General features: G+C 38.0%; 1 long non-coding RNA gene across 6 annotated transcripts in view; it reads right to left on the bottom strand.

Annotated features, from left to right (window-relative positions):
* Positions 1 to 22469, bottom strand: part of LOC125688616 (uncharacterized) — a 449093-nt gene that overhangs the window by 52207 nt on the left and 374417 nt on the right. For all 6 annotated transcript variants that reach the window (XR_007374813.1, XR_007374812.1, XR_007374809.1 and 3 more), the window contains one exon: positions 15121 to 15178. This is a non-coding gene — a long non-coding RNA (uncharacterized LOC125688616). The remainder of the gene's footprint in view (positions 1 to 15120; positions 15179 to 22469) is intronic.

Raw genomic sequence — 22469 nt, forward strand, 5'->3', positions numbered from 1 at the left:
GGCCCAAGACAATTTCCAACACTCTCAATCTGTCAACAGTTCCAAGCAGCTGCCATCTCAAAAATGAAGCCAGACTTTCAGACAAATGTCTTTCCCTCAAGATGTGGAATTGTTATTTTCTTTGCTCCTCTCATAAATTCCACTGTTGTGATGTGGGATCAGTAACTGGTCCTTGACAAGGTGACTGAAGAAGTGGCAGATCCAGTAGCTGATAAACCATTTTAAATGGAGATAAAAGATTAGTCACACTCATGATCTGGGACTCCCAATTCTAAAGAAATATGGGAATAACTTCAGCCCAAAATAAGCAGTGAAACATGATTATACTCAAAACTGCAAAAAGGGTACCTAAATCCTACTTTTATTTTTCAAAGATTTTAAGAAATTTTTGCTTACATGCTTATGAAAAAAAAAACCCAAATTCCATTTTCATTGTAATACTATAGTCACTGGAATTAATATTTATATGTGAGAAGAAGTGATGACAGGAATCTGTTTGAGTGAGAAAAAGGACAGGAAATTCCACTGGCCCCCATCTACTTCAAGTTTCCATTTACAAAATTCTCATTTTTACCAGAACCAGAATTATATACCTGGGTTAGAAGAGCATCCACAAGTATGGACTGTTGAGCAAACATGCACCTCCTACAGAACACAAAAGAATTTTCTCTTCATGAAGCTCAAAGTCCTGAAGGGCTATGGCTACATTACAGCTCTCAACAATACCAACAGCTCCCTTCTGATGCTTTCAAACCATTTCTAGGTGTAGAACTAGCAATTTCAAATATTCCTGAAACAATACGACTACGGCACAACATGGAGATGCCCTGTTAGCACAGTGGCCAGAGTGCACAGAGACCACAGTGGTCTGCCTCGTGCTTTTAAATCTGCCTATAGTACTCTGGTACAGAGGATAGATGTATTACATTTAGTAGAAGAGGTTAAACTTGTGCAGGGGCTCAACAGCAAAATTTTAAGGTTTTTCATTAGGTACAGATCTATTTTCTTCCAGTTGGCTGACATTTTCAACTTGAGGTAAACTGATTTTGCAGTTGCAGAAAGGCAAAACAGTAATACCAATAAAACTGTTTAAAGTATGCTAAAAACACATTAAGTCATTTCCCCGTACTCCTCAGAAACACTGCAATAGCAGCTAAGTGTGGTTGGAAGTATGGTTTTATTTGTACTGATTTTTCTGTTACCTGGGTCTTCAAGACACAAGCAATGTGATTAATGCCAATGAACACCAGCAGCCTTTACATGTAGCACCAGAAATAAAGACAAAAAAAAAAAAAAAAAAAAAAAAGCAGCTATTCCATACAAAACCATGAACTTTATCATATCAAATGTATTCAAATTTTGGATTTTACTTCTGTGCCTCACATGGCACATGGAGCTGTTGTTAGAGCAAATTTGACCTAGTTCTCCTTTAATTTAGATGGAGTTGAAAGTACTGAATACTAATGAGCCATCTAAAACAGGCCTAAGCACATAGCTTTTCAAAACAAAAAAAAAGAATTCTTTGGAAGAAGGAAATAATATATAGAATCAGACATTCACTGCATAAATCAATAACACTTTACGTGATAGATAAAACAATCTCTAAGGAAATACTCTTTCTGGGGTTTTTAAACCATCCCACAGAATTTAATAGATAGCTCAGTTGCTGCATAAGATGCAGGAGCTTGAAAAATAAAACAACTATGCAAAACATATAAGGTATTTCCAGTCACCAAATGTTCTATATTAGCTCGTATGAGGCCTTATTAAGTGGCAGTATGACAGTTTAATTAATTTTGTGTTCTATCAGGTTTTTTCATCCCTGGGATAGGCTATTCAGTAAGATCATTTTTTTTCTTTGTGAACTTTCCATTACAGCAAACAAAATACTTCAAAACTTTCCTGGAAACAATCACTGCTGTTAAAGAGGAATCAGTGATATCAGTTATTCCAGATCAAGTGCTTTTTTCACTTCTATTTTTTAAAATAGATCTGTTTAGAGAACACACTCCACACAATCTGGATGTTATGAAATCATGCAGTTTATCTTTTGTTGGGCTTATCTAACTAGCTGCGGATTAAAAAAAAAAACCTTTTCTTTCATTAAAACCCATGAGCACTAGCAAAAGGTGGCTCTCCTTAAATAAATCCCATTTCATAATATTAAAAAGAAGAGTTTGTTATCTGTCAGTTAAGTGAAACTGCTTCAGTCTTGAGATGTGCCAGCATCAGAAAGCTTTGGTGACTGTATAGACACTGCAAAGACCAACATGCATTACTCCACGCAGAAGAATGGAACCAGAGCAGGTGAAAATTTGTCACTGCTATGACAAAATAACTCCTTAAAATAAACCAAACATTTTTCAGTGTTAAATTTGGTGCTGTATTAGCTGCAGTAGAAATTATAGCCCAATTACTGCTTGTTGAAGTATCCTACAACTCAATTTTCACACCAGTATTTCAGAACTCCAAAAATACAGAAACCAATGTTGTTATTCACGTGGTGTAGAAAAGTTGGCAAGAGTTGTTTCTTCCAGAGCAGAACTAGCTGTTCAGAATTTTGAAGGAGTTTTGTAATCAATAGCATCTAACGTGTGACCAGCTTTTGAGAACTCAGCACTTGGAAAAAGACCTAAGAAGTAATCCTACTTTTAATTACAGACCTGTGACTAGAGGGGATCTTGAGTGTAACGCTATAACGTGGTGGAAAGTATAGCAATAATAGCAGTAATAGCAGGGTAGCAACGTCTTTGGCAGCAGCAAATACGAACCAGCAAGGAGGAGAGAGAGAGGGGGGGAAGAGGAGGAAAAAAAAAAAAAAAAAAAAAAAAAAAAAAAAAAAAAAAAAAAAAAAAAAACAAAAAAACAAAAAAACAACAACAACAAAAAAAAAACTGACTTACCTTTAGAAGACTTGACTTACCTTTAGAAGACTCCAGAAACGCAGGTACCTTCAGTAAGATACTCACACCTCCACTACCAACCCTTAAATGAGATCTGGGAAGGGGTGGATCCTGGCTCCACCCCTTCCAGTCACTCAGGTGCATTGCTTGCACCTGAGTTCCCCTCGGTTGGCCCTGCCTTGCCACCAGGTGCTCAATCACTGCTTCAAGCTGTGACTCAGCATTTCTGTTACACTGAAAAACTGGCCACTGGAACATCTTTTGTGTGATTACCATACATTCCCCAAAAAAGGGAGTGATGTGAAAAGAGGTATGATGAAGGTAGTCCAAATGGTTTGAGAGAAGAATGAGAATCAAAATAGCTTTAGCTTAAAAGCTTCCTAGGTAGTGGAAATAAAGACTGCAGAAAATTATACTCAGTCACAGTTTTTACACCTCACTAAAAATATGTGTAGTCACAGTGGATTCATTATGAATACTCTGTAATACCACAAAACCAAACTTCGCTAAATCACCTACCTTTAGCCTATGGATAGAGCAAATGTATTGATAGGCATTTACTGGGAAATAATTTTACAGGGAGAGGAAATGTGAGGTTTTCCACAGGGTCTATCTTTTTTAGAAATTTCTTCTGTAAAAAGCTCTGTTTCAAGCAAAGGCAGAGGATGTTCTGTAACTATTTATCCCTACTCTGCGGCTGGGGGAATGACAGCACTCTCATGCATGCCACATAGGAAAAAAGAGGCCAGGCAGCCAGCAGGAGTCCTCATGTGAGAAAAGCCTTCCAAGGGAAAAGGGGGCTCACTGAGCTTTCCTATTCACTCTTAAGCTTCTGGAGGTGAGACTGCACCTTGGGACAGTAAAGACAGTTGGATTTCTGTTCCCGCTGCATGATGAACAAGTTAAGATGGTGTGAGCAGCTCACAAGGGAAGAAACCCACATCTGCAGGGTCGACAGTGGCCTTATATGGAAGATTTTTGGCACGGGGCCCCTTTTACTACAGGCACGGATGGGATTATGATGAGGACACACTAATGTTTGCTAACCACAACAGAGCTGCCCTGTTTGACGCCACACATACTGAAGAGACTGTAAAAATTCCTTGGGGGCTTTACGGAAAATAGATCTCAGTTTTAATTCTGTTCTGTGATTAGTTACTGCTTTTTATTTATTTATTTATTTATTGCACCCATGGATTTATCTGTTTTGTGCAGTATATACACCAGTTTACTTTCTGTTAGCACAGCATTGCCTCAATGCCATGTGACAACACAGGGCTTTATGTACTAATGGTGCCTACAGAAAGCCTATTGAGAACTTACCATGGCTCACATTATCAGATTCTTTCCTTCCTAGCATTAGATCCACCGAAACATCTGTAAGCCTGCCCCGCTAAATAAAATTGCCTGACTTGTAGAAAAGAATGAAAGCAGCTCTTGTAGAGTCTGTGTTTATAGCATGTCATGTGGTAGAGCTTGGTCAGAATATTTTTGAAGTTAAATAGTGTTTAGAGAAGTTCCAAAACAAAAATCAATCCAAGAAAAAATTCCAAATAAAAGATTTCTGGTTTGTAAAACGTTGTCAGTCCTGCTTCCTTTGAGTAAGGTCACCCTTCTAAAAACGGTTTCGTCTGTGTTGCTTTAACATAGAGGCTTGATTTAAGTTTCTTTTTCAGCTGAAATAATTCCACTCACATTGTGATGCTGTATTATTTCAGAACACTAAATCCTGCTTGGGAAGGATGTATGTTTGCCTTCAACTTGTGGATGCGCAAGAACATACACCCTCATCCATGTAGGAAAACTTCTGTACGTATATACATCTCCATCCAAGGAGACTACCTGAGTATCAGCAAGTGTGCCACACGTCAGCAGAGGCTGTACAAGGCCAAACATTTTCAGAGAGGCTACATTGAGAAGATTCTGCTCCTCAGCTCCACCATTAAGCTGAACTACATAACAGTATAGCAAGTTTTAGGAATCTGACTGGGAAGTGGATATTTCCAGATGGCAGATGTATTGCTCTCTTTCAATCGTTCTCCCATAAATTAATTCCCTTTTTGTTAGGTTGCATGTTATGTTAAGCAGTTCTTTAAGCTAGCTTCCCAAGCAGGCTTCTAACTAACCACTAAGTATAGGTCACAGCAGTTGTGTCCCAGTTCCCCAGCCAGACCACAGCTCATGGACTCCTCTCCTCTAAGGGGGCTCTTGGGTGTTTCCAGTGGTTTGAAGAAGAGTTCCTTGTCATGAATGTGACTGGTTCTACTTCACCTGAGCCTCGTGACAGTGTTTTTAATGGTCAAGACCTCAATTTTACTTAAGATACTAAAAAAAATTTGTATCTTCTGTGATTGCAGGAAAAAATTGAAAAAGTAGAGCCCCTCCAAACTGCAGAATCCAGGAGTCAGATAAAATACTTTCCACCACCTTATTTTTAAGGTACTTTTAGTTTACATAAAAGCTCTCCTTCTTTAGTACCATTTAGCACCTCACACCATGTGTGTGGTTTTTTTTTGTTTGTTTTTTTTTTTTTCCCAAGAGAAAATTAGGGTAATGGAATTAAATCAAACTTTCTTACTTTTTTTTTTTTTTTTTTTTTTTTTTTTGAGGCTGACAATGGGCATTTGCCAGCCTTTTGACTTTAACTAAAAAAAGAAATAAAGAACAACTAGTTTCAAAATGGCAGCAGCTACCAGACCCCTCCCAGAAGAAAGCCAGGTCACCATGCCATGATGTATCTGAACCCAAGACAATGGGAAGATGACTTCTTTCTCATAACACTCAGGACAGTGCTAAGAGAAAGGCTGGGGTGAGACTCTCAGAGGAGGCACAGCCTGCTTGACTGTGTGGGCAGTGTTTGGTGGATTTGAGGAATTTACAGTGCATGTATCATATAAATAGTTTTCCTCTAAGTATTTCAAAAGGAGTGCAAGAAGCTTTGCTTTTCCCTCTTATAAGCCCTACATTCTGAAGGTAACAGTCTGATGCTGGACAATACTGGATGTGCATTTCTTGTTTATCTGTTAGCTACTTGCTCGCATAATTTCAGATGATATGATAAATGTTTTTTTCCTGCTTTCTTTTCTCTCTTTCTTGCATCAGTGGAAATAAAATATCAGAAGTATGGGAATACTGGAGCGAGTGGAAAGAGTGAAAACAGCAGTTTTCTTGGAATAAATTTTTATGCTACAGGGGTTAGAAGCAAACGAAGCTAAACAATGATAAAAAAGAGTGCCTTTATACATACATTTTTTCTTATTCCATTATTAGCTATCAAAGATCCAAAGTTACTAATTTTACTGCAGAAGCAATTACTTTTCCAGTCTCTGGGCAGATGGATGAAGGATTAGGGTTCTATTGCATGATTGGTTTCTTTTATTATTATTATTATTATTATTATTATTATTATTTCTAGTTTTAGTGATGTCAGTATATTCAGTGCCTTTTTAAGTTTGGATTCTGTTGCCCAAGGAAGATTGCAACAGACTTATTTCTATTTTGTACACCCAGGGAAGTACTGCTTGTTACTAGCAGGAAAAGATGTGAAACTCTGTGAAAGGAACTCACTGGTCTGTATTTAACCACACCATTTTGAAAAATTTAAACAAGGAATAATTCACATAGTTTACTAAGGGAAAAAACTGCAAATTAAATAAGGGCTCAAATAAAACAAATCATCCTCAGAGATGCCAATGGGAATTGTTTCTTTGAGCTCACCCAAGAAAGATTACTTTCAACTTATTTGAAATACCAGATTCTTGCGTTGCAAGTTAGAGATACCACTTTAGCAAAAAGTCTCTTTTCTTTATCCTCTCCTGCTTTTCCCTTTTTTTTTTTTTTTTTTTTTGGGGGGGGGGGGGGGGGGGGGGAGTTGAGGGGGGAAACAATGTTTCAATTAAATTACAGATTTACTTTCTAAATAAAAGAATTTCTTATAAGTGTAGCTAAGAAATTAGTTCATTTTATGTAGGAAAATGGAATTAATGAGCTTACAACTCATATTCAGTAAACAAGATTTTTTTTTTCTTTTACGAAGACACAGCTTTAAAAAATGGTAGCTTTAAGAATTATTCCTGATAATCAATTGCAAATCCTAATGAAAAATCTGCTAGTGCAGATATTTATGAAGATGGCATACAGGCTCTTGTTCATTGCTGGCAAAAATGCACAGCAAAATGGTGGTGAGTGTGCTAAAGAATAGTATTCTGTAGCTGAGAATTTGCTCTATCAAATAGCATTACTGTTATGTCCCTTTTCTTTTTTTGTTCTTTTCTCATTCTCTTATGTTTTTGGGGTCTTTTTTTGAAACAATTTTTCATTTGAAAATCTCTTCATTTTTAATTCTGTCAGTTACAAAAGCATTACTTGGAGATTTAACCTTTTTGGATTACAGAAACTTTTTATCTAACTGTTAGACATGAAATGAAATTTTCCAGACTATTTGGTTCCTACAATTGTTAGAGCAGCCCAAAATAGCTTTTCTGCTTCAATTTTTTATAAAGTAGTCAACAAATTTGTTCTCCCTTTTCCAGCATTCCTTTTCATCTGGAAAGTCTGCCTTTGACTTGATGATATTTAGTAGTGTTAATAATTTAAACTTTCTGGATCTCTTTCAGCAACTCCGGATTTTGGGAAAACATTTACACTATTAGACATAAACTCCAGTTGACTCACCTCCTCCAACTTTAGAATCTGCACTGAAACAAACATTATACAGAAGCATTACATTTTATGTACCGTATTTTCTAATACCATGAAGGCAGCAATAGGTATGGCTCTAAACAGCAGAGGAACAACCAAGTTCAGTGTTAACAACTTTTTCCTTTTGAAAACTAAGGCCGTAAGCAACAGTAAAGAATTTACATTATACTTCCTACAGATAACATTCTTATTTCACAAGCTGTTTGCGCCTGGCAAGATGCCCCACTCACCAGGCCATGAAATTCACAGACACTCATTTCTGCTACCACTGAGTAACTTGAATGCTGTATTTTGGCTGAGAAGAGTGACTTTCCAGCTGGACAACAGTCTGTAGCACTTAACATTTACAGGAATATGCTACATAACAATGTTAAAAGAAGAAGAAGCTACTGAAACTTTGGCTCAGTACCCACAACATACAGTAACTTGCTTCATTTGCCATAACACTGTAGAAGAACAAGAACACGTGAGGTAACCTGCCTGATAGTTCTGAGCTCTGAGTAGGAAACTATCCAGGATGGAAATGGCTAATACAAAGGTATTACACCCTTGCCTTCTCACACAGCAGTGTGTTTGGTTATCACCCACAGCAGAGATATCACCTGGCATCCTAAACTGATACTCAGTGATCTTCACCAGTTCATTATTCAAATACTGCCCAGCCTCTTTAGAAACCCCCTGTGCAGACACATTTTCATCTATGGCATGAAATCCAGATCTTTTATTTGATGTAACCCTCAATACAACCTGCTGTAGCCTGCAGTACTGCTTATTCTCTTTCCCCTGTCCTGTGATTTGTGACATGTCTTGGTCACTTTCCAGTTTTGTCACAGGTTTCCTTTGTGCCAAATTAATTATTCTGTATAAATAAGTTACTGATTTTATGTTCTTTGCATATGCAAAGCAGCCAGTTCTCAGCCCTTTCTCTCTATTTTCTATATTCGTGGGGCTGCTGTTGCTTTCCAGTTCGAGGAGGGCACCTCAATCTCAGAAATTCTGTTCACCAAAGAACAATGGGGCAACAATTCTTACTGTGATCCCTACCCTCTGCAGCCAGGACATGCCTCAGCTATACTGGAAAGAACTCTGTGTACATCTCCTTCCACTCCTCCCTTGCACTGGTGTGTTAGAGAATAGCTGGTGGTAAGACTGAACAATGGTTAGCAGTGGTAGACACAATTACTGTGACGTTAGAGGCCATATTAAAATTACTGATCCATTGTTTTCATCGTGTTTCTTTAGCATCCAGTGAAAAAAGTGCTCTGTGTCCTTCTACTCAGGTCTGAATATTTTCATCCATTCTCATTTGTCTGTCCTATTTTCTTCAGTCTCTTCCTCAAAATACATTTTGTGACACTCCCTTCAAACCACAGAAGCAGTCAAGAAGGGCCAGAGAGAAGGAACTTGCCTCGCCTCTGAAATCAAGCCCCAGAGAAAAATCAGAGAAATCACAGTACTGAATGAACAGACTGTTATCTCCAAACCCTCAGTGTACCTGCTTGTGCCTTGTTGCTTGTGTACTTTTTTCATCTGTAGCATATGCAACCTAACTCAGGTCATTTGGTGTGGGAGTCTCATGTAACGATGTGATTTTCTGTGATTCTGTACAGACACTGGTCAGCTGAGAGGGACCTATAAAGAAGTCTCTGATCTTTTATGGAAGCCTGGGCATATTTCTTCTGGAAATCAGACTCCTCTAAGAATTCATCTTTTCCAGACCCTGTCACTCTGGCAAGCTCCTGGGCAGGTTATGGAGAAGTTTTTAAAATGCAATTAACACAAATAACTTCCAGGATTGTCCTGGAACAATTTCACTAGCAGTTTCCAAAGCAAGGCCTCTGCCTTTTTCTGTAAGATCACTGTGAGAACTCCCTCAGAAATCTCATCTTCAATTTCTTTGCTATTTTTTTTTCCAAATGTCTGCAAAACCAGAGAGTCTTGAGGAGAACAAGTCAAAAACTAGGCTACATAATCACAAGAGATGAAAAGGAATTCTGGAAATGACCCTATTCACAAATCTGATACTGATCATCTGCAATAACACACAAAGTATTGAGAAGAAAACCAAGTATTGGCTGAACGTTTAACAACAAAGAGAACAAACTAATTAGTTTGAAAAGAGTAAAAACAAAGAAGAAGAAAAAAAAGGGAAAAAAGAAAAAAAAAAAAAGGGGGGGAAGTAAAGCTAAAACAATCTCTATTCAAAATTTTATTCCATAACAAGTCTCAAAGGAGCCTTTGGGACTGTGGTTCCCCTATTTCAGTCTGCCATGTGTTCCATGAAAAATTTAGATCTGAAGACTCATGGAGTCCTTGATTGTTCTTTGCACATTGGCTTTTGTTCTTGCTTCCATGCTTTACCCAACACCTCAGCAGTATGATCATTCCCTTAGGACTTGGAAAACCTGTTGTTTTTTTTTCCTCCTCCCTTTGTCTAACAGAATTCTGGCTTAGAAATCTCTCTCCAAAAAATTTCTGGAGGGTATCTTGGGAAATCTTGGGATTATAGGGGCCTCCAAATACTTCTCTGGAAACTGTTTCATTTTGAGTGGAGTAATTAAATACTTGTTAAGCCATTGGCCTTCAGGTTAGGGAACTTGCTTGGAAGGGGACGGATGAATATTTCAGACTGTTCTGATTAACAGTTCACTATTTTAAGCTAAGCCAAGTAGGGAATAAATCCCTAGCATTCTCCTTCCAAGTAAAGCTTACTTTAAAGTCTCATTCACACACTGCTTTGCTTAGTCTTTCTCCTTTACATGCCACTCCTAGCTAGTCCAGAGTTATGAAGACAGTTCTAAAGAAAGGTGGAATTTCATGGTCAACATTTCCTGTTGCCTGGCATTGGTGGCTCTCTAGGCACTTTCATCCTTTGCAAAGGAGATTCTAATGTGCCCAACATAACAAGTCTAAGAATATCTATAAATAAGTCTCTTCTGTGGATATCACCTCTAACTGATTAATTTTCTTACGGTTTACCAAATTTCTATTAATGTAAAAATGAAAAAGCTCTCTGCCAATTTCAACAAGCTATGGCAAGCATTTTGCTGCTAGCAATATATATATATATGGGTTGGAGGCTGTGAGATATCTTGTGCAGGACCTCATCTTATCTAAAGCACAAAAGTTAAAGTTCAGCTTTTCCTCCTTTCAAGACATGTCAATCACATTAGTTGAGGCAATTCAAACTCAGTATGTAGAAAATTCATTAACATTCTTTGTACATTCTTTCCTGAAGTTTCCCAATTACTGAAGAATTGTCAAAGCTACCATCTTCTAGAAGATTTTTTCCAAGGGCAAAGAATTCTGATGGATTTTTTTCTAGCAATACTACAGATAGGCTTCTCCCTTTTATTTATTTTCTCTTTTTTTCCACAATGTCAAGGAACAAACTGAGAGAACAAGAAAAAGCAATTAAAGATTGTTTTCACACTTCTTTATTCCTACAGATCTGCTGGTTTTGAGATGGAGGATCCATCCTTCGTCCTTATTTTTTGTATATTATGTTGCAGCAGCTACCACTGCTATTATTAACACTTTATTTTTAGTGGTAGATGTTAACACACGCAAAATCATCCAATGCTGCATTCCCTAACTATACTCCAAACGATACGTTGGCTTCAAGAAATGTGAACAACTCTCTTCCTTTATAAATTGTGATTGTGGATAAGGCAAAGGGACCTGTGTGTTTGCAAACTGTTAAAAGTTTTGCCCACCTGATCCTAAAATGTCCCTGCAGAGCTGTTTTGAACTTCCTGGAAAAACAGAAAGGATATGAGATTTGACTTACATCTATGATGCCATGAAAAAATAGAGAACTTTGACTGAGAATGAAAGTGATGACTCACAACAGATTCCACCTTGTTGCCTGTGTTATTCTGTGTTGTTTTTTTTTTAAACACATTTAAATTTGCTAAGCACAATAAATAATCTTTAATTGGTGCTCTTACTGTGAAAACCAAGAAGCCCAATTACTTTCTTATGCATCTTCGAAACAGAGAAAAAAAAAATCCAAAAAAGCAGGTCTGAGGCCCCTGCTCATAGACAAATCCTTCATTTTCTTTTTTTATGAATTCTTCATTGATTCTCCCAGCTCCTACTGTCTAATAGTGGGCAATCAGTGCTTTACAGAAATGAGGTCCTGTGAATTGCCAGCAGCAAAAGGCTGATTGCCAGAGAAGGGGGATGATCTTCATTTTACCTACCAAACAGGCAACAACTCTTAGCAGGAGTAACTGCTAGCATTTCAAAACCTTATCTGGTTTATTAATAACAGTGTGACTGATATGAGCCACAAATACTGTGGAGGATTCACAACAAAAGGACATTTGTTCTTTCTAAACAGGAAAGCGTCACTACAGATTCAAAACAAGAAAAACATACCAAAAGAAGTATTGCCTTTGTTAGCAAAGTTGTAACAATTCCTCCTTGCCTCTTGTTACGCTCAATTGTGTTTAGAACCTGACTGAAATGGTAGAGCAAAGAACTCTGAATGCACTGAGCTAAACAGTTTCAAAGCAATGCATCATACACACACACACACACACACAAAACCCTAAACAAAACAAAACATATGGATATTTGGTCACATCACTTTGTCTCATATAATGTTAAAGTGAACACTGAATCTTGGAACAAACCCAGTCAGCTGAGGGCAAAGGTTTTCATGGCAATATGCTAGTAACCAATCTGTTCCTTTTTTTAAACATTGGTACATCTCTGTCTGCAAGCTGACCCATTCCTTAAGCATATAGACACATCACTTAAGGATTTAATAGTCAGAGACACTGAGAAACTGTCCAGATCTCTCTTTGACAGTTCAAGAGACAACTCCAAGAGGCTGAAATACTACTGGGATTTGAAATAGCACATGCAAAGAGTCTCAATTGCTTCAGCTAGTTAAAGTGGTTTGTTTCTACAGTTTCATATGCATTAAAAATAAATGTATAGCAAGTAATATTTTAAAGTAACTTTCTGTTATACTGCTGGCATCATCTCCAAAACAGTCGTATGTCTTAATGACATTCCATTTACTTAACTGCTTTTCTCATTAAAAACACAGCCCTGGTGGTACTGATTGCTCAACATTCAACTAGATCACACAGAGCAGCCTGGTCTGAAGAGGCAGGCAAAAAACCCAGGGCAGATCAACAACCACAGGGAAGGGAAGTTCCCAGCTAAGAGTTTATCAGGTTGAGGAACAATGTGCATTGCCTGATGCACTTAATAACCAGGAAGTTACTCATCACTGTTAGTGATTCTTGCTGAAAATACTAAAATAATTTCCAGTACTTCATCCAAGTATCTTTCAGCTGACAGTGGATCCAACACTATTAAAAAGGCTATGCACAGTTCTACACATAGAGTTTCTGCAAATGAAATTAAACACAGAAGTTGATGAGGTATCTTCCGTTTCATTTTGCTTAGCCGGAGAGTACATTAAAGCAGTGCCTTGAAAAGGATCATTACAACAGTCCAGAACTGCACTACGCAGTTTAAGACCCCAAGTCCTTGTTTTTTCCTCTTTTTGTAAATCAGATACAACTGAGGCTTTATACTCTGAGGAGTATTTATTATTTCTTACCTTGGTAGGTAAAAATAATGCAAAGTTCTCTTATACTCCCAGGATGAAAAAGTTATTTTCATTCAAGCTCTCTCATCACATTACCCTGCAGCTAAAATCTGCTTTTTGGCTTTGCTGTGGAAATCAGTATACCCCCAGATGGTGAAGAGCTGTTCAGGGTGCCCTTCCTCACCTGCACAGAAGAACAGTGAGAATGCGATGGCCCTCCGAAGCTCTCGGAGGGCCTGGTGAAGAGATTCCATCTGCACCAGCCTCTGGAGGAGGGCCCTTAAGAAACACAATGTAGACCCAGCCAAAATCTTCCAGGAATATCTGCCAGGCAGAAATGTTCCTCCAGGACATGCATGCAGGCTCTTATTTGTCAAAGGTTCCAGGTGCTCTTACTTTTCACCTGCTTTCCCTGAGGCTTGGGGGCTGGAGAAGAGATGCCGTTGGCACCCAAGAGCCCTACAATTATGTCAAAATGGCACCCTGACTCTCTCTCTGTTTTGCATTTTGCAAGATGTGTATCCCGAAGATGGGAAATTCTGCAGTGTTCAACCATAAAGGACAAACTGTATGTCCCGTCTCTTGTGTTCCTCCTTCAAGAGGCTTGGCTGTGTTGCACAAGACCAGATGTTACGTGATGCAAAATCATGTCTTCACGTACTCTCTGAAATCCGTAATGCTGATATTAGAAAATTCAAAGAGCTAATGAGGAAATAGGTACTACTGCTTAATGCCTCATTTTTGTACTTCTTTTTGTTCATGGATCACTCCTAGTGCAAAGATCAAAATTAAAATATGTCTCAACAGATTCCTGTTTGGTCTTAGTGATCTGCAGATCAGGAAGACATGAATAGCATGCTGCGATTGGACAAGTATAATGGGAACATTTCATTGACGTACCTGGTGATGCCTGAGAATGCCAGCTTTCAGATGAGGCCCTCAGCTCTTTATCTCAGCTCTAATGTTGTAGATAAATGATCACATTGCAGTTTTGAAAAGCGCACAGAGACAACCCCAGGTTTGTAACTAGCATTCACTTTCTTAACACGTAATATAATATGCAGGGTTGTTGCTGACTGAAGCTTGGCTGTTAATGTTTTCCTGCATAGCGACTATACTTACAGGCACCTAATTCATCTGAAAGCAGTTTTTAGGATTCTGAGAGAGATGTTAAATAAAACTAGATTACATTTTTCCATTCTGTCTCACATACAAATCTCTATAAATATAAACCAATTCTGTGTGTGCAGTTTGAAAATAAGCTTTGCTAGTGAGTACTTTCAGAGGGTTTTTCACATCCTTACTTAGAGGCAGTATCACTTCTCCCTTCAACATGAAGAACATACTGGAAGAGACTGGAAAATCTGCAAAAATTACAGCTGTATCTCAATAGGTAACTCAACTCACAGGTACAGCTCTGCTGCAGCACTTTCCTGAACACATATCTGTAGCACAAAAGTCATTTTGGCACTAGAACTTTCCACGCTAGCACGTCCTCGTTGGTTATCAACAGAATCAAATGATATTTATTCAAGCACTAGTTAACAAGCAGGGGTTTAATTACCCTAGAGCCTGTAGGCTGTTCCCTGCAAAACGCAATCTCATGTTAGGACTTAATTATTTCTTGAAGAATAAAAAGATCTTGACAAGAAGATAAGTATGAGCTCAGGGAACCAGAGGTCCTGGTCCAAGTCATTTTCTTCTGCTGATTATGGATTTGGTGAAAATCAAATTTAATTTTGGTGAATTAAAATTTCTGACAGAGCCAGACTCTTTGAACGCTAAGTCAAATAAAGAGGTGCATGTGCTGAGTTAATAATTTTCTGGAAAAATTAATATAAATTAATGATACCACCAAATGCCTGTGCAAACCTTCAGTAATATACAGAAAGGGATATGAGATACGAGCATTTTGAGAACAAGATGTATTTTCCATTTACTCACCACTTATCCAAGGGACCACTTTTCTTTGTCCTCTTGTCCAGTCAAACTGTTTTTTCTCCTGAAAAAAAAGTAAATAATGTAAATCACATACATATGTGTAATGGTGTAATGTACAAAATGGTCATTAACTACACATCTACACATCCAACTTGAGCAAAAATTTGGTGGTCAGTTGACTACTTATTTATTTATTTAAGTTGTGCACAATGCTTTATAGAAGTAAAAATGAAAACCAAACCAAACCGAAACTAACAACCATAAAGATAAACATACATGACTGACACAACGTCATAAAAGCATGCCTTTTCAGGTGAGAATATATTAGGATTGGGAGTTTCATTGCTCAATAAATACTTGTTTCTAAAATATTGCAAGAGAGAGAGCTGGCAGAAGATAATGCCAAATGCATATGCAGTCTGCCTCAGACTTTTTGGTAGCCACATCAAGCTTTGGAATTAAACAAACAAAAAAAACAAAAAAAACAAAAAAAAACAAAAAAAAAAAAGAGAGAGAAACAAGCAATATGTTATTTGATATAATTTCTGATCTGTGTAGAAACGTGCAAAAAAATACCTAAAAAGGTACTTACAAATGTTGCGAACTTTTTAATGTTATGACTCCCTATGCAAGAAATTTTCAAAGTAACAAAATTCTTAAAGAGATCAAAAAAGAACAAAGAGATTCTGTAGAAACAATGGAGCAAATATATCTCAAGGATAACCCCACTGAGATCAGTGGAATTGCACTAGGGATATACTTGGCCCAGTGACTCCAGAAATGATGTTAATAAGGAGCCTTAATACTACTGCTAGAGAAATCTCTATTTAAACCATGCTGTGGCTGTTCATGTGAAAAAGTAAATGGGGCCTTCACACGAACTGCACAGCATGTGAGTGTGAATCAACAGGCTATAATAAATTGGTTTGGTTTCCTTCTCCCAGACTTAAGTAAATGTATTATATTGTTGCATTTGAGATGTTATAATGAAGGTTATGTCATTATTCCATTATGTACAAAAAAGCCTGATTGTGTCCCCTTCCCTCCCCCCCCCCCCCAAAAAAAAAAGGTCTGACAATGAAACATAGTTCTGAGAAAAAAAAGAGAATCTCTAGATCAAAATTAATGAGTGATAAATTCCTGTTAAAAATACTCTGTTTGTCTAAAACTTGATCTGGTAGGCATCAATATGCTTAGGATGAGGAAATATTTTGTAAAGTAAAGGCCCAGCAGTTGCTGTCCTTTAAGTATGGATGGGGAAATTAGGATGCAAAAAGTTAAGGCAGGCAGCATCACTGGGCAGGTTAGTGCAATGGCCACTGGACTACATTGCATCTCCCAAAGTGCCAGGCATAACCCAGTAACAACACCTCCATAGCACATCACCATCTTGAAATATAACTGATCCTTTAAGCTACTTTCTGCTCAAGGGCTTTCAGGATTCAGTCTCCACCAAAGGACAAAATCTAGTTTCCTAATTTAGTGTCTGTTTGCAGTAAAGTGCTCAAACGCAGCCAAAAAAAAAAGCCCCCCAAAAAATAAACCTAACAACCCACGCCACAAAACAAGTCTGTGAGCATGTGAAAGAGATTATAAGATGTAGTGTCTGTGCACTGGCCTGAACTCGCTGCACTGGACTCTGCGACCCCAAAGGTCAGTTCCAGTCCTTGCCTTATAAACAAGAAAACCATGTTGGGCTCCTTTTCAGAGCTCACTGAAAAAGAAATGCGGCATTTCACAGATTTCATCTTGCACATTCAAAACAATCATTTCCTGACATTTCAACTGTTAAAAAAAGACAGTATTTACTATCTAGCATGAAACAGACCAGGCGGCTAAAATGCATAACTAAGTTAAACCATGATATGAGACAGACAAACTCATGTAGATAGAATAAGACAAGACTCAAACTTCATATTGATACCAATCTAAATGCTTTATGAAAGCAAGACAAACCCATTAATCTTTTTATTTATCTTCCAGCTCTCTTTCACTGAAGAGAATGCTATGGCAGTGCTAGCTGAGATTCTGGGGGGAGCAGTTCCTGCCTCTGGTACAGCCTCCTCAGCTATACTGGGACAGGCGCTTAAAACCCCTTTCCAGTCCTTCTGGTATTCCTCTTCCCCCTCCTTTCTATCTGATATATATACTTTAAACACAAAAATAAGATCAAAAGCTGCCTTTTACTACATGATTACACAGATCTAGTTGGTAGAGATACATACTTCATGTACGTTCTATTTGGTTTAATATTCTGAGTATAAATTATTTCAATTTGGAAAGTGCTAGGAGATGAAAGAGAAATGTTGCATGCAATTTTCCCTTCACTGTATTAACTCTATGGCATAACCATACCTTCAATCCAAAGTTAAAAGCAAGCACAGATATTGACCACACTTTAATCTGTACTTCATGGTAAGCAAATTTCATTCTGCTGTGTTATTTCCCTCTATATTGCCACAATTATACTTTGGACTTCTGCATGAATCCTTCTGGTTATAAATGTTCCACATAATAAAATGGAAAATATTTTTATGGAAGAGAATGTTACACAATCCAGCATGATCTCTCTCACCATCATTCTTTCTAGAATTATTTAGAAATGTTAATTCCTCTACCTGCATTTCATAAATAGCTCAAACACTCCCAAGAGAGCACAAAAATTACTTACGTTTGGATCCTTTAACTGCTGTTTCTAAATTAGCTATTTTGGTCTTGTTTTCAGTTGGGCATAGCACAGAACAGAGGTGGAGCAAACTCTCCGCTCTTCCTACAAATGACTGTTTGTGACATAGTCTTTAACCCAAATCAACATCTTTATGATGGTTCCAGATATATTAAGAAAAGATCTTTGTATGGGAACTACTGAGTTACAGCCTGAACCTCTGATTGATCATCTGAGGTGAGCCATGAGCCAGCCAGAGGAGCACAGCTGAAGGCAATTCACCTGTGCTGCCGGAAGGGGTGGAGCCAGGCTCCAGCCCTCCTAGACCTATTTAAGAGCTGGCTACCAGTGGGGAAGGATCTCTTCTGGAGATTGCTTCTGCTGGTGTTTTGTGAGCAAGCCTAGTATAGGGGTAAGTTTTCTATTTGTTCTCTTTTGTTATCATAGCCTGCTTTGCCTAACTCTCTTGTTTAGTTTGTGATTATAACAACCTAATATTCTTTGATTATATAATGTTAAAGAACTATTAATTAATTTGTTTGAATGAAAAAACATAAAACATAAAAACATTTAAAAAAAAAAAAAAGGTAGAGAAAAGTCAAGCTCAAACATTAAGCCTAGATCTTAGCAGAAATTAAGTGATGTTTTTCTCCCAATCAGTATCTTCAGGAGTAAAACAAAACATTCAAGCGAGACTAAAAAAGCCTGAACATAACTATAAAAAATAAGAGCTTGTGGCCTTGCTGAAACTGGGCAGATAAAGTTTAGAAGGTCTATTCTACTCAGACTTTCGAAAGTATGATCTAACAGCATTAATTAATGGTCTCATTATGTAAATATATGAGTGAGTCTTATTTTATACAATAGTACACAGAAGCAAAACCCATCATTGAAGGCAGCATCCCCACACCCCGCTGCCTTTCACCCACTCCTCCCTACCAAGTAGGATGAAGAAGAGAATTTGAAACAAAATACAACTCAGGGGTTGAGATAAAAGCTATTTACTGAGACAGAAGAGGAAAATGGAAACAAAACTGCAATCATGGCAATATGGAGGGCCATAATGCAATTACTTGCCACCTAAGGCACAGCAACAGTACAACAGCCCACCAGCAACACAAGGTCTCATCCCTTCTGACTGACAGCAACCCCCAAGCGGCAGCCAGCCCCTAGCCAACTACCCACAGATTTATGACCTTCCACATGATGTTATATGGTATGGAACAACCACTGGCCTAATTCAGGCCACCTGTTTCAGGCTCCTCCTTGCCTCCTGGTGCTGTGCTAGAGAGGTAGCTGAAACCAGAATAAAGACCAAATGGAACAACTAGTTCAAAATGTTTGTTAGAGAGAGAAAAGCAGAAAGAGCTACAACAACAAACAAACAAAAAAAAAAAAATCCAAAAAAAATATACATATCTGATTTGTGGACCTCCCATAATTAACATGTTCAATTTGGAATCGTGAGTCTGCTCCCCCTGAAGTATTATAGAGTTTGAAAGGCCTTCTGTAGCTGTACAGAACAGTTTTTGAATGTTACTACAATCCTAGTAAGAGTAGCTATTACAACAACAAAGCATTTTCAATTATCTTGCAATTCTCTTCTAGCCTACTAAGAATCTAATTGTTGATCATTTAAATGGCTTGCTATAGTTCCATGCTTTATGCATTGGTATTTAAAAATGCTCCTACTGCCCCAGCAAGGCACACTGCTGAGTTCATGTCATTATGTGGTTAAATACTTATTTCAAAAACCTACTCAAAGCTGTCTGAAAAGTGAGTAGGCCAGTCACAGCCATCCGCTGAAAGGCAGGAAATGCATTAAGGCAATAGAATACAGTTTTCCTCTAACATTTAGGTTGAGAAGCGTATAAATCACTATGTCATAGCATCTTAGACATTACAAAATGGTCTCAGCTGTAACAGCACGCTTCAGGGCAATATTTACTGCTAATTCTAATTATCTTTATTATAGGTATTCAACTTTGGTATTTTTATTTCCTTAGCTCCTCTCCCTCAGATTATTTAAATTACAAATTTCTGCTCTCATATAATAACTACACTTTACCACTATTATTATGATGTCAGTTCTCATTCACGGTCACTTCTTTGGTTTATATGTAATTATGAGAAAATTAGTTCTTTCCCTTTATAAGTCTTCAGCCTATTCAGTTTGAATAGTACAATGAAATAAATTTGGTTTCTACTGCAGGGAGATAAGGAAGAATGCTTCAATTTCTGTTCTTGCTACATCCCACATTATATTTTGTTTAATTTTTTTTTTTTTTTTTTCACAGAGGGAAACTCATTAATGCTGCTCTGACACTTCACTCCCAGAAGAAAAAGTAGGTTTTGACTTTGGGAGATATAGCAGAACACTGTAATCACTTATAAAATTAGAGAGCAGTGTCCATAAAAGGAAAAGATGGAGCTGGTAAAGGAGAAAATAAGCAGAAAACCAGAACAGGATGGAAATGTATCTATTCTGCCAACACTGCAAGGGAAGTGAATGAAAGAGAAATTGGAAAAAATACTGCCTAGCTCAACACAGAATGGCTGAGGTTGGAATACCCTTCTGAAAACCATCTAGTGCAACTTCTTCACAAAAGCAGTCATTGAGAGCTTGTTGCTCAGGACTGTGTCCAGTTGAGTTTTGAGTATTTCCAGGGATAGAGACTCCACAACTTGTTCAAGAGTTTGACCACCCTCATAGAAAAAATACATTTTTTTTTCTAAATTGAACTTTCTGTGTTTGTGCCCACTGCCTCTTGTCTTTCACTTAATACCACTGAGAAAAGCCTGGTTCCGTTCTCTTTACACCCTTCCGTACAGTACTTCTACACAATAAAGAGATCCCTCCTGAGTTTTCTCTTCTTCAGACTCAACAGTCCCAGCTCCCAGCCTCTCTTCACATGCCAGATGCTCTAGTCCCTTACATCTTCATAGCCCTTGGTATACCCTAGTATGTCCACGTCTTTGCTGCCCTGGGAAACCAGAACTAAATCCAGCTCTCCAGGTGTGTCCCATCTGTGTTGAGTAGGCAGGAAGGATCCCCTCCATCAACCTTTTAGAAATGCTCTTCCTAATGCAGCCCAGAATGCTGTTGGCCTTTTGTTGCAAGGGTGCATTGATGGCTTTGGTCAAGCTGGTACCCATCAGAACCCCCAGAGCCTTTTTTGCCACGCTGCCTTTCAGCCACTTACACTACAGCATATAGTGGTACCAGCCACTATTCCTCCCAGGATGGAGGATTTGGCACTTTTCTGTTGAACTTCATGAAGTTCTTACTAGCGCATTTCTCCAGCCTCCCAAGGTGCCTCCTGAGGGCCATCACAGCCATGTGGTCTATCAACCACTCCTCTCAGAGAACTTGCTGTGGGTACAGTCTGTCCTATCATCCAGGTAATTAATAAAGTATCTCTACTACTGACCCCTTGGGTATACCACTAGTGACTGGCCTCTAACCAGGCTTTGTACCACTGGTCCCAATTCCTTAAGTCAAGCAAGTCAGCCAGTTTTGAGTCCACCCACCACTGGCCATTATCTAGCCTGTACTTTATCAGTTTGCCTATGAGTAGGTTATAGAAGACAGTACTGAAAACCTTGCTAAATTCAAGATTATTTAAATGTTGAGTGTTCTCATCCATTTGATGCTGATCGTTTTCTTCAGCTGTTAATTAAAATATTGTGTGACTTGGGAAACTTAGCAAACAGATCCAAACCAAGGTACTTGGGTTGTGTTCTTCTATTAAAGGCATTCAGAAAACTGATGATTGCAGTTTCTAAGTTCTACACATTCAAGACTGTGTTATACTTACAGTATAAGGTCCTACTTAATTTTACCAGACTTAGTGCAATCAAATTCCAAAATATGACTGACATGACAAGACAAAGCATATGAAATATATAAATGAAATTGCAGTTATCTTTAACTCTCAGAAACCCAGGTTTGTAATACTGACATTTAAGAACTCAAATTTATTTATAGCATATGTATAGTAGGACTAAAAGCAGCTTTTCTCCTTCTGTTTTTCCAACCCTGTATTTTAACAACATTTAGATATATCTTCAGTACAAGCTTAGCTAAATAGCCATATACAAAGATCTGCCTTCAAAATGCCAGACCTTTCCCAAAGTTAAACAATGGAACCAATTGCCTCAAGGCATCATGAATGTTACCTTGATTATCAAGACCCAACTGGACAAAGACCTGAAAAACTTGTGCTGACTCCAGCATTGACCCTGGTTTTAGCAGAGGCTTGACTATATGACCCACCAATACTTCTTCCAGCCTAAATTATTCAGCGATTCTATAAAGACTTCTTACTCAAATACACATTCTTTATGCATATTACATATATTAAAAAATAAGAGTGGGGAATGCTAGAATTAGATACGCTTGCACAATATTAATTCAGACCATGTGGTATACATATTAAGTGCACATACTGGGGGGGGAAGAGTGAGGGGGAATGAGATGATACATCCATTCAGTCCACAAATAGGCAAGCTATACCTGCTTGTTTTCTTTTTATTCTTCTCTTTCATTCAAGGCATTTTTTTTTAATATTCAAACCCCACTCTGAAGAAAGACTTCATCTCTACTTAGTCTTTTCAGTGTAACTTTTCGGTCCATCACAAGTTTCATAGCACCCATGAGGCAAGGTAGCATCTCTGCTCCAATCTT

The sequence above is a fragment of the Lagopus muta genome, chromosome 2 (genome assembly GCF_023343835.1).
Source record: "Lagopus muta isolate bLagMut1 chromosome 2, bLagMut1 primary, whole genome shotgun sequence".
In the NCBI taxonomy this organism is placed as follows: domain Eukaryota; kingdom Metazoa; phylum Chordata; class Aves; order Galliformes; family Phasianidae; genus Lagopus; species Lagopus muta.